A 13,138-nucleotide genomic window follows, 5' to 3' on the forward strand; every position below is an offset into this window, starting at 1 on the left:
TTAATCAAAACTGAATCAATAATTTGAATTTTTTCAAAAATATCAAACTGACCAATTTGATTTAACTAGAACTTTTGCTAGATTTTTTCGGATTTTAATGATCACTCCTAATATTTTTATTTTCTTTTTGAAGGGCTAAACATATGTGGATAATCCATCGCCCAATCGATCGTTACAACCTTAGCAATCAGCTGATTGGCACCTCTACTAATCATACATCATTACATTATTAATTCAGGAACATCTCCGCTGCTATCCACAATACGTTCCAACTATTAATGACAGCCGCACATCGGGAACATTTCCCAGTGAAAAGAAAATGTTTCAAATATACGGTACGGCTGCAGTGGATTGTTGAGACAATGTGCGGAGCGTATTATTGATATTGGAACGGGATTATGTGTTGGTGTTGGAACTGGAAGCGTTCTGTTTTAGCATATTAGGTGTCGTTATTGGTTATCCTTCTTAACAAATTAATAATCACATCTGGCGTCCTAATGTCCTATAATAATCCATTGCATCAATGCCATTGAACACGAGGGCCTACATATTACATCATCAATTCCTCGATCTACGCCCTCCAAGATTATAATATCCGTACCCGGTCCTTTTGTCCCAGTAAAATACAGTTCATATACTATTATAGTTAAGATTGTGTTGGGTATCGGAATTTTTTGGCGAGATCCACGTGGTGGCCCATCAAATCAACGGAGCGGATGGTTCGTGATACAATTCAGAAACAAACTTTTTGGCTCTTTCTAGAAAGTAGCAACATGAAGCTGGCTCTCGTCTCTCCTCCGTTAATATTATTGATAAAATAATCTAGGGTTTTCACTTGTTCTACTTTTTTTTCTTTTTTGTCTAGACGAATTACCGATGGAAGTTGGACGTCACGTGACGCGTGTCATGTGCGAGCAGCATCCAAACAAGACTTTGGTTGGATGGATTGGCATGTGGACTCCAAATCCCAACATCCCATACCGTTCGCTTCGTTCAAACAATGGTACTGGACCAATCAATATGAGCCACGTCATTCAGCTTTGATGTAATGGTAGCAGCGTATCTGTATCACCCTGGAAAGTATGATACCTGCACTGATTAAACAATTAAATTGGTTAAATTAGAAAGAAATTCAAGAGGAATATTGGGGCCTCACGTGAGATCATCACTGACAACTGATGTATTGTGGGTCCTAGACTCCCAGTTAAGTATTCCAAATTCCAATTTTGAAAGTTGGTGGAGGTGGTGCTTCCTTGGAACCATCGCAAAATTCATGAAAAAATAAAAATTGAAAATCAACCATTTCCTGTTTTAATCATCGGTACTTACAGTTTCGGGTGGTTCCAGTTCCGACGATAACAATTTTGACAATTACATTTTTGGGTGGTTAATATTTTAATTGGTTTTAGTTCCGGTAATATCAGTTCCGACGATTTCATTTTTAGGTGGTTAAATTTTCAATTGGTTCCACTTCGGGTCATAATAGTTCCAACGGTTACAAATTTATGGGTGGTTAAAGTCTCAGTTGATTCCAGTTCTGGCGGTTATGGTTTTAGATTGTTAAAGTCTTAGCTAATTCCAGTTGGATAGTTAAAGTTATGTAAATCGTTATTGTTTTTATTCCTCTATTTCAATGGTTGCAAATATGCTCATTTGTTTCTTCTATTGGTGGTTATGACTCATTTTATGTCTGTTGTAGAAGTTTCTTTATTTTCTCTTTATCCATTATGAATATTTTATTCTTTCTAAAGATTTGTATCTGTGATTTTTCGCTTTGGGCCGTTACCACTTTTTTGTTGTCATACAATGTTTTTGTGTTTTTTTATTTGGTAATATAACCAGTACTTTGTATTCATACAAATTTCTTAGTTGAATGAAATGTGATTTTGGTCTTCAAAAAAAAAAAAAATTAGATTCCAACTGATTGATTGGATGTAATTAGGATCTTATTTTCATTTCCAGTGAAACTAGATTTTCTCATTTGAAGGAATGGCCATGGCCAAAGAATAAGAATCCATTCTAACTAATTCTAATTTGAATTCTGATTTCAGTCTAAACCAAACAAGTGAGGGGAAAAGCTCATTCCAATTCCAAGTGTGAATCAAATGCACCCTAAGTAGAAGTACCCCGTTAACTGATCTTACCGGGTCAGACGGGTTAATCCGCTCAGCAATAAACTTGGGTCAAAGTGGGTGTGAGGCTGTGACCTGTGAGAAATTTCTGATGACCACCCACGAACCCAACTCCGGCCTCTCTGAGTCACCAACCAATCAAATCTATGTAACGTAGATACCAAGTCTAAAGTGTTTAGTTTTTATTTTTTTGACTTGACCTTATACAGATTGGTCTTAATTAATATAAAGAAGAAAAGGGTACAGTGGGGACACGAATTACAGTAAATGAGAGATGGGTGGAATTGCGAGTGGATGATACAACTCACATCCATCCAAGTAGTTTTGCTTTGCTCAATGTCACGAGAAAGGTGTGTGGACTGTGGAGTCAGAATCGTTGCTCCAGTTTCCGTAGGCTGGAAGCCTGGAACTGGGGGTGGGGGCACGGTGGTGCCGTGTAACCAGGGGAGGGGCTATCAGCCAATCAGCTAATCAGCTATATATGCACAATAAAGCAAGCTATCATGGTCAACCGAAACGAACAATAAGCAAGCTACTGTTGGAGCAGAGCTTGGAAGGGCGCCCCCAGAAAGCACGCAGAGGCAGTCCATCAATAAATGACAGAGAAAGCTGTCACTATTGCTAAGCTGGAGTTTTCTACTTTCTCTAACTTCACGCAGGGGACGAAATATATATCCATTCAATTCATCTGCTGCCTGCTGGTTATAAATCAATTGCCAACAGTCCTCAACCCCCTACCCAGTACCAGTACCCAGCCCACCTGATCTTCAAAGTTTTAAAAGAGAAGTTGGCCCACTGGAGCAGGTTGATATTTGAGTCAGTCTGTAACTAGGTACCTTTTTGTTGCAACCACACATTATCGCCACAGACATGTCTAAGGATCGCTGTGGATAGAATAGGCTCATAATGTGTTATGTCAACTATTTTCTTTGTCAGTTTTGGGCATGCAGGCTGCTAACATGCCACAACAACCCAACCTTAGGGAGGGAGGTTTGGGGCTAAGGCTTATAGGCCCTTCCACTTAGCCTGACCCAATATTATAATATGCATGTCAATTCTTTGTAACATTTATTCAATAAATCTTTTAATAACTTTAGTAAGCACTAAGGACTCATCTTCATTCACGGTGCCTAACTAATCCTCTAGTCTTTATCGGGTGGTAACTACATTTAAATGTTTTATACTTTTATTTATATAACCTAAAAGAGTTCAAAAGGGCCAAGAATCTACCGATATCATACTGATTAGGGTTGTTTATGGGTCGGGTTTAGTCGGTTTAGTAGTATTTTTTCAACCGATCCGATTTGGTCGGATTATTTATAGATCAAACTGAAATTGATCCTCTATTAAGTAAAATCAACTTGGTCGGTTTGAGTTGGTTTGGATCATTTTGGGTTTCAATCAACTCTAAGCTTGCAAAATGCACATGAAGTCAAAGTGCTAATATTATATATAATATTTCAGAATATATTTTATGGAAATATATATTTAAAACCAAAACGTATATACAAATATATAAAAAATATATATTTTCTAATTTCTGGAAATATATATCTGATATATTTCAGAATATATATTTTTTTAAAAATATATTTATTATTTAAAACTAAAATATCTATATTTAACAAATATTTTTTCAGAATATATATTTTTTCACATAACTCGGTTCAGTTTGTTCATCTTTGCAACCCGAAACTGGTCAGTAGTGAAGAAAAACCGGCCAAATCAGGTTGGGTCAGGCCGGGTTGGTCAGTTTGGATTTATTTGTGAACAGACCTAATATTGATATCGGTATCCAAACTTAAATTCCCCCCCCCCCTTTTTTGTTTTTTGCATGAATGGATGGATTTTGGGCATTTTGAGCCCACAAAATCATGCAACTAAAGCCTGGTTCATTTTTAGTAAAAGAGGGTGTGGGCGTGTAAATTGGTCAGCATAAAAGTTAACTAATTAGTGGATCCCACCGTCAAGAATGAATAGCGAAGGGAACCTTCTTCGCAAGGGCTGGAATGGAATTGTAACATTGTTATTTGCTATATTAAAGTAGATCGTCTTGTAAGAAAATTAAAAAAAAAAACATTGTACAAGAAAACCCAAAGAAAAAATAAAAGAGAAGAAAAAAATGGTGGTAAACTGTAAACCCTAGAGTGTTTTGGAGGATCTTGAAGAAGAAGAAGACCAAATACAAAAAACAAAAAACAAAAGCAAAAGCAAAAAATGAGAAAAAAAGGAACGTACCGCACGCTCTCGAATAAAGCCCACAATAGAAAAAAAAATCTTTGAATAGTGAAAATCCAAAAGCATAAAAAACCATGGTTTTCAAACCGTCATTGACTTGGACAAATGGACATTTCAGCCCGGGAACCGTCCAGGCAACCGGTTTCGTTTTACCCCAATCTCAATCCTTGGCCAAAAATCATTGAATCGGTCAACGACCCATTGACCCAGGTGGTCGAACCATCGACCCGTTGACCCGTTCAATAATTTTCGGCCATTTTTTATGATTATATTTTTTATTAGGAATCGTCTAGGAAACCGGTTCTATTTTATCCCCATGCCGATCCCTAGCCAAAAACCGTTGAATCAATCAACGACCCATTGACCTGGGCATTCAAACCATTGACGGTTGACCCGTTCAATGGTTTTTGGCCATTTTTTTTTTAATTTGTGTTGTTAGAATGGGTTATTTGTTCGAACCGAATGGTCAAACCGTCGACCCGAAACCAGTGGTCAGAACGATTCTGTTTTCATGTCAGATGAGTCACACGCTCGAATGACATAACATGTATGATACTACTTAATGGACCTCACACACTCAATTTTTTTGCTTATAATTTTTATTGTCAGAATGGGCCGTCCATTCGAACTAGGCAACTGAACTATCAACCTGAAAATCGGTGGCCAGAATGGATCAGTAATTTTTTGCTTGTAATTTTTGTTGTCAAAATGGGCCATCCGTTTGAACTGTACGGTCGAACCGGTGGCATATATATATATATATATATATATATATATATATATATATATATATATATATATATATTAAAGGGAAATACTGTCATTTGGCGAAAGAGGAGACCACCCCTTTCCCTTTAATATATATATACTAGCAGAGGGGCTGGAATGGAATTGTAACATTGATATTTACTACATTAAAAAAGACAATGGTTTCTTAAAAAGAAACTTGCAATTACAAGTATTCAAGTCTTGAAACTTATATAAAGACTTAAAAGAGATCATCATGTACTCGTTTTTTAAATATTGCTTCAGCAAAGCATCTCATATAAAAAAACATCATCACAAAGTGATAGTTATGAGTTCTATTTCATAGTTGTCCCATATTTTACATCGAGTACCCCCAGTTGACCCAGACGGTAGGATCATTCGGTTCGGGAACCATCTAGGCAACCGATTCCATTTTACCCCAAACCCTTCTAGGTTGTTTTTTCTATATGTCAATAATTAGACGAAATAACTTTATAGTCATAGTCATGGGAACGGAGGACATTGCAAGGGATTCCAAAACCGTAAAGATAAATACGAAGTGACCTTAAACACAGAAAAAAATTGGTAGTAAATCCACCAAATTGGAAAAACCAAGGAAAAAAACCAGAAAATCGAGTCCAAAGTTCTGCTTTTAGATGGATTTAAACATACATGCAATCAAAGAAATAAGAAGATCGTCTTGTAAGAAAAAAAAAAACATTGCACAAGAAAACCCAAAGAAAAAACAAAAGAAAATAAATAAAATGGTGGTAAACCCTAGACCGTTTTGGAGGATCTTAGAGAAGAAGACCAAACACACACACAGAAAAAACAAAAAACAAAAAACAAAAGCATAAAATGAAAAAAAAAAGAACATACTGCACACACTCAAATAAAGCCCACAATAGAAGAAACCTTTGAATAGTGAAAATCCAAAAGCATAAAAACCATGGTTTTTGAACCGTCGTTGACTCGGACAAACGAACATTTCGGCCCAGGAACCATACAAGCAACTGGTTCTGATTTACCCCAATCCTATTCCCTGGCCAAAAACCGTTGAATCAATCAACAACCCATTGACCCAGGCAATCAAACCATCGACCCGTTCAATGGTTTTTGGTCATTTTTTATTTCTTTAATTGGGAACTGTCCAAGCAACCAGTTCCGTTTTATCCCAATCCCGGTCCCTGGACAAAAACCGTTGAATTGGTCAACAACCCATTGACCCGAGTGGTCGAACCATTGACTCGTTCAATGGTTTTTGGCTGTTTTTAATTTTTGTTGTCAAAACAAGCCATTCGTTCGAACCATTAACCCAAAAACTGATTGCTAGAACGATTTCGTTTCCGGGTCATGTGAGTTACACGTTCAAATGACATAACACACATGATACTGCTTAATGGACCTCACACACTCAATTTTTTGCTATAAATTTTGTTGTCAAAACAAGTCGTCCATTCGAACCGGAGAGTCGAATTGCCATTTTTTTTTTAATGCGAACCATCCAGGTAACCGGTTTTATTTTACCCCAATCCCGATCCCTGGCCAAAAACCATTGAATCAGTCAACGACCCATTGACCCGAGCGGTCAAACCGTCAACCCATTGACCCATTCAATGGTTTTGGCCATTTTTTATTTTTTTAATTTTTGTTGTATGAATGGGCCGTTTGTTCGAACCGGATGGTCGAATCGTCGACCCGAAAAATGGTGGCCAGAACGGTTCTGTTTTTGGGTCGTATGAGACATGCTCGAATGACATAACACGTATGGTACTGCTTAATGAACCTCACACACTCAATTTTTTGCTTGTAATTTTTGTTGTCAGAATGGAGCATCTATCGAATCGAATGGTCGAACCATCGACCCGAAAACCGGTGGCCAGAACGATTCCGTAATTTTTTTGCTTATAATTTTTGTTGTCAGAACAGGCCGTCCACCACATGTTCCATGGTTTTTGGCCATTTTTTTATTTTTTAAAATTTTGTTGTCAGAACAGCCTGTTTGTTCGAATTGGACGGTCGAACCGTCAACCCGAAAGCCGGTGGCCAAAACAGTTCCGTTTTTGGGTCGTATGAGTCACACGCTCGAATGACATAACACGTATGATACTGCTTAATGGACCTTATACACTCAATTTTTTTGCTTGTAATTTTTGTTGTCAGAATGGGTCGTCCGTTCAAACTGAATGGTCAAACCGTTGACCCGAAAACCTGTGGCCATAATGGTTTCGTAATTTTTTTATTGTAGTTTTTGTTGTCAAAATGGGTCGTTCTTTCGAACCGTCGACTCGAAAACCAAGTGGCAGAAAAGTATATAAGATTCCTTATATTTATTTCTTATAATTTTAGAATTTTGAATGAAGAATCTTATATATATATATATATATATATATATTAAAGGGAAATACTTCCATTTGGCAAAAGTGGAGACAATTTTTAGATAAGTATTACTTTTCATTCATTTGGGCAAATAACTTTTTCATCCATACAGAAAATTGTTAGTAGATGGTGAGACAATATTATCCCTTCAACAATCACACTTTTACGGATAAAATAATAATTTTTTAGATTTATCTAAGAAACAGAAAAAACACTAATAAATGCACTTACCCCATTAAATGTTTCTATAAAACATTTGCTAAGATAAATGCATTTACCTAGGTACATAACTTCCCCGTAAACAAACTAGGTGTAAGACAAAACTATGAAAACAAAGACAAACAAACATCAACTATAGACACACACAACACAAAATATCAACTTAACACTAATCCACAACCCAATTTCTAATAAACAAACACCTTGGTGTGTCATTTTTTGTGGTATTTTATAACCTTTGCTTACTCTTGAACAAAATTATCTTTGAAAGGCCATTTATTGAATGTTGATCCCTGCTATATGGGGTCTTAGGAGGGGTAGATTGGATATAGTTCTAACTTTTGGCTTTTTTTGGCACATGGCTGCTCTCAAACTTGAACTTACATCCTCATAGCCAAGTCCAAGATTTTAGCATTACACCAAGTAATGGCCCCTTAGGCTATGTTTGATCTAAAGGAAAAGGTAGGGAAAATTAGGGAAACCCATACAAGGTTCATATAGATTTCCTAAACTTTGCTTTCCTTTCCCTACCTTTTACTTCAAACCAAACACATCCTTAATGAACCTATCTTTCCACTAAAAAAACAAAAATATGCTAGGTTTTGAAACTCATCATTTTTATAGTTTGGCATATTGCAAAACTATAAAAAAATTGATTGATTTTTTTAACAATGGTTAATAAAAATTTAAAGGGGCTGACTGCCTGCCTCTCCACCTAGAATAAAATTTGGGATTAAAATCATGTTTTATTGCCAAAAAAATGCTCATTTTGTTGAACAAAGAAAAATAAACTCACCTAACTTCATCTACACATGACAACTTTTAACTGGCCTAATGATCAACAGAGTTACGGTTCTATTCAATTTTTTACCCGAGTACACTTTATATGAAAAACCACCGAATTGATCAACAACTTATCAACCCTGAGGTGCCAACCATCTAGTTGGTTATAAATAGAGTTGTTCATGACTTGGGCCAAACCGACCAATCTGATACAACTCGATCTGAGTTGGTTGGTTTTCTTAAATTTTTGGTTAACTCCAGTTTAAAAATATAGATAAACCAACTGATTGGTTTGGGTTGGGTTTATAAATTTATAAACCGGGCAAAACCAGCCCCAACGGCTATATATAGTGTAATATAGTATAGCCGTTAAAAAAGTGATCTCTCTCATATAAGAAATGTCTGCAACCTATTTTAATATTTGAATAAAATATTCAAAATTTTCAATAATGATTGCTCATAACACTTGTCCTAAAACTATAACTCTATAATTCTAGGATTCATAATGATTTCTTTTTTCTTTTTAATTTTTTACATCATTTTTGATAGAACACTAAAAGCTACATCTTACAATAAACTGAAACTGCAAAAGTACAAGAAAAAAGTACCCAACGCTATAATATACTAACTAGCAGAAAAGGCCCATGCTAAGCACGGGCAAATGAGATGACAAGTAAACAATTTTGATTAATTCTTTATTGAATAATTGGGAGATTAAAAAAAGAGAAAAAAGTTAATATAATTTTCAATTAAAAATTGAACTTCAGCAATTTATACTAATTCTGTGCTATCTCATTCTTTGGGATAAATAACTCAATTTATCCATACTTGTTAAAGAATGGGTACAAGAGAGAGCCCTTTAGGCTCAGTTTGGAAGGAGTACAAATACAAAACTGACCAAACCGAGCACTTGACAGAATTTTTACAAATCAGTTTATGTTATTTGTCGGTCGGCTTCTATCGGTTGGCACAATAGTCAATTTGAAATATTCAGTTCGGTTGCCAAATTAATATTCTATAACCGAACCAAACCGACCCGTGAACAGCCCTAGTTATAAAGTCTCTTGCTGGTCTTAACGGAGATTTGGGATTGAATCCTACTTGCACCTGGGTTAGGGGGATTATGGGTTTGGGGATGGGCTACCCCTCCCCCTCTCCTTGTGTAGCCCTTCAAAAAAAATTAAAAAAAATGATTAAATTGAAACATTTATAAATTTTGGTCATCCATACATCGGGAAATTTGTTGGTAACAGATCTGATCTTGCTTTTAAAGCTTTAGTCCACCTAAATCCAGCCATTTAGGTCAAATTTAGAGGTGGGTTAATTGGGTAGTCTGATGGTTACTTATCATGAGTTGTCCTCCTATATTCCAATGTTCTCTTCATCGTCTTCACTCTCACTAGGAAGTCACATCTGCCCTTCACAGAATGCACCCCAAAAACGTCCCACAATATATCCCAACCATGTATGGGATATATTCTTAATGCACACTGAGATATGCATGTAAAGCGTTTTGGGGGCTCAATAGGCCCTATGATTAGATTAGGTTAGGTGATAAACCATGTACATACTATATGAATGGGTCATTCCCATTTATTGGTCTAGTTGGTTCGTGGATGAGCCTCACATGAATGGATCAAGACACATAGAAATTACTTAAAACACAAATCCAAGGCCTACCATGGATTAATGGATGGAAGCATATGCAAAGATGACAAAGGTGATAAATTTGTGCCAACTGCATTAGTCTTGTGGCCCTTTTACTAACATTCCGGGTGTCAATCAATTGGTTTTGGATTGGATCCAATCCATTCCAAACCTTATTAAATCGGATTTGGACGGTTCATTATAATTATTGGATTAGGCCAATCCAAAATAAATTGGTCCATATTCTTATTCGTCTGAATTGGATCTAAACCAAATTTCCAACAATCCGATCATGATGCGAAACCCATGTCCAATTTGGTACCAATCAAAACTGAAGCCGGCATAAAATCACTTTTATGAAAGTGCTTTTACGAAAACACTTTTACAATATCACTTTCTTAAAAGTAATTTTATGAAAAGTACTTTTATGAAAGCACTTTTACAAAAAACCTTTACGAAAGCACTTTTACAAAAGTACTTTTATGAAAATACTTTTATAGAAGCAGTTTTATAAAAGCATTTTTACGAAAGCACTTTAATAAAAGCACTTTTACAAAAGCAATTTTATGGAAGTACTTTTACACGAAAGCACTTTTATGAAATCACTTTTACAAAAGAACTTTTATGGAAGTACTTTTATAAAAGCACTTTTATGGAAGTATTTTTATAAAAACACTTACGAAAGCACTTTTATGAAAATACTTTTAAAAGTACTTTCATAAAAGCATTTTTATGAAAGTACTTTTAAAAGTACTTTCGTAAAAACATTTTTATGAAAGCACTTTTATGAAATAACTTTTACAAAATCACTTTTATAAAAGCACTACTACGATAAAAGTACTTTTATGAAAGCATTTTTACAAAAGCACTTTTATAAAATCACTTCGAAAGTACTTTTATAAAAGTACTTTACAAAAGCACTCATACGAAAGTACTTTTACAAATGCACTTCTACATAAGTACTTTTATAAAAGTACTTTTACAAAAGCATTTCTATGGAAATACTTTTATAAAAGTGCTTTTATAAAAACACTTTTATGAAAATACTTTTATTAAAGCACTTGTACAAAAGTGCTTTTTCAATGACAAAAGGGTATATCTTTTTAATTTTCAAATTTTCTTTATTTTAATATATTTTTGTAATGTTTATATGTTCTGTTTTTTAATATAGTTTTTGATATTTCATTTGGTTTGAATTGGATCCAATTCAATCCATTTACATTTTAATGGATTGGATTGTATTGTATTGGATTTGGACTAGATTGGGTCTGGTCCATTTGTAAGTGGATTCACATTGGTTGGACCAAATCCAGTCCAATTGACACCACTACCTACAGAAATAAGAATCATTGTGAATAACTTGGATTTCACAAACATTTTTATGGGCATATGGATAGTTTAGAGGTTAGTAACATAACGAAGAGAAAGTCAGAGATCTGAATTTCCATTGAACGCGTGTTCAGAGGAATCAAACCAAGCAACGAATGGTCTTGCTAAGGGGTGGCTTAGTTGGTATGTTAGTTGTATTGTTCCAATAGAGACATGATTTAAATCCCGCTACCACCTAATTTGGAGAGGGGGCTACAAGTGTGGTGTTGCACTACTCAAAACAGTCTCTATGGGGATTCAAGCCTACCACCAAATACCCAAAAAGAAATGCACCATAGATTTTAATTGTATTGTTGTGTCAACCTTATTAAAAAATCCAATTTCAAATTTGAATAATTCAAATATCATAATCGATTGATTTTGGATATCTTATTCATACCTTTTAAGTACTCGAATTGAATTCAGATATGATCTGATTAGATTCGATGAATATCTGAATTTGACTGATTATTTAAATATTGTATATAATTTATATATAAATAAAATATTTATTTTATATATTTATTAATTACATAAAATAATTAATTGATCGAATTCAAATCAAATCGAATATTCAAATTTGAATATTGACTTTCAATATTCTTTGGATATCGAATCGAATTCAGATATTGTATGATTCAGCTCGAATTTGATCCACTTACACCCCTAGTATTGGGTTGGGGTAATGGACAAAGTCTACCATGGTTGATTCGTTTGAGTTCTAAACCTTTGTCCTTTTAGGCTGGATTTTGTTGTAGTGTGAATTTTTATTTGTACTGATGCAAAATTATAATAGTGTAAGTGATTTACAAGAAAATTGTGATTTATTTTTGTTTCAAATTTCATTTTGCTTTGTTTGATTTGCAGCATAGATGAAGTAAAATAAAACCTAAAGCAAAAGAAAGTAAACCCAAAACAAAAATAAACCAAAATTTGCATTTCTTTGTCATTTTCAATTCCATGCATTTGTATTGATGCAAATAAAACTGCACTACAACCAAACACAGATTTAATGTTACAAACATGCATACTGATGATGCGCAATCTAGAAGCTCCTAGTTGCAAGACTACCTGGACATTGATTGCGTAGCGAGCTGGACCAAGCTGCAAAACAAAGGATAAAAGAACTCGGAGTGCTAACCCGGAGAGGTCGCTCTGATGCTTAAGTTAGTGCTGTATTCTAGTTGCGAGCTGAAAGCTTAAATGCTACAATGCTAGTGAGCAAGTAATCGCATGTACTTGAGTCTTGGGGGTTGATGCCCTTATATAGTTGGGCTGTCGTAGGTCTCGTGAACACTCCTAGAATCCTCGGCCCGTGATGTACGGATCCGTTCCGCGTTGGAAGGGGGTAACATATCAATTAATGAGGCTTACTGTTTCCCTTCGATTCAGGCGTGGTAAGGACGAGGCCCTAAACTTATGCAGCGTGATCCCAAGAAGTTCGAAGACGACTGTGGAGCTCCTAGGTTCGGTTACATGGCACCTCGGCGCAAGTGGGTACCGAGGTGCTCTGGGTCTGAAGTGGCCAAGCACCCGAGGTCCCCCAATCTGCCGACATGGCACTATATGCCAATTTGACATTTGGCTGGCAAGCCGAGTCCATGTGTCCCTTACATATTAGGTCA

This window comes from Nelumbo nucifera, chromosome 1 (genome assembly GCF_055504915.1).
Source record: "Nelumbo nucifera cultivar China Antique chromosome 1, China Antique-T2T, whole genome shotgun sequence".
In the NCBI taxonomy this organism is placed as follows: Eukaryota; Viridiplantae; Streptophyta; class Magnoliopsida; order Proteales; family Nelumbonaceae; genus Nelumbo; species Nelumbo nucifera.